The 226-nt window shown below is 71.2% G+C and overlaps 1 protein-coding gene across 2 annotated transcripts in view; it reads left to right on the top strand.

Moving 5' to 3' along the window:
* The first annotated feature begins 6 nt into the window (after positions 1 to 6).
* FAM49A (family with sequence similarity 49, member A) overlaps positions 7 to 226 on the top strand; it is an 84048-nt gene continuing 83828 nt past the window's right edge. For both annotated transcript variants that reach the window (XM_005884077.2, XM_005884076.2), the window contains exon 1: positions 7 to 144. The gene's annotated coding sequence lies outside the window, so the exon portion shown is untranslated. The remainder of the gene's footprint in view (positions 145 to 226) is intronic.

Below are 226 nucleotides of genomic sequence, written 5' to 3'. Positions count from 1 at the left end.
CCGCAGAGCCCTGCTTCCTCCCCAGCCGTGGGAGAGGGAGGGCGGGCGCGTGGAGGACCCCGTCCTAACCCCCTTCTCCTGCCATCGCCGCCCGGACGGCCTTCTGGGCAGCCCACTGCCCCTTCTCCCCAGGACAGCCTCGGGGTATGTTCCCGACCTCCGCCCTCGCCCCTCAACCTTCCACCCGCTTCTTCCCCCCGCCCCCTCCCCCCTTCAGCTCTCATCA

This window comes from Myotis brandtii, unplaced genomic scaffold (genome assembly GCF_000412655.1).
Source record: "Myotis brandtii unplaced genomic scaffold, ASM41265v1 scaffold813, whole genome shotgun sequence".
Taxonomy (NCBI): domain Eukaryota; kingdom Metazoa; phylum Chordata; class Mammalia; order Chiroptera; family Vespertilionidae; genus Myotis; species Myotis brandtii.
The sequence above is the reverse complement of the archived record's forward strand: the minus strand, read 5'-3'. Positions and strand labels throughout refer to the sequence as shown.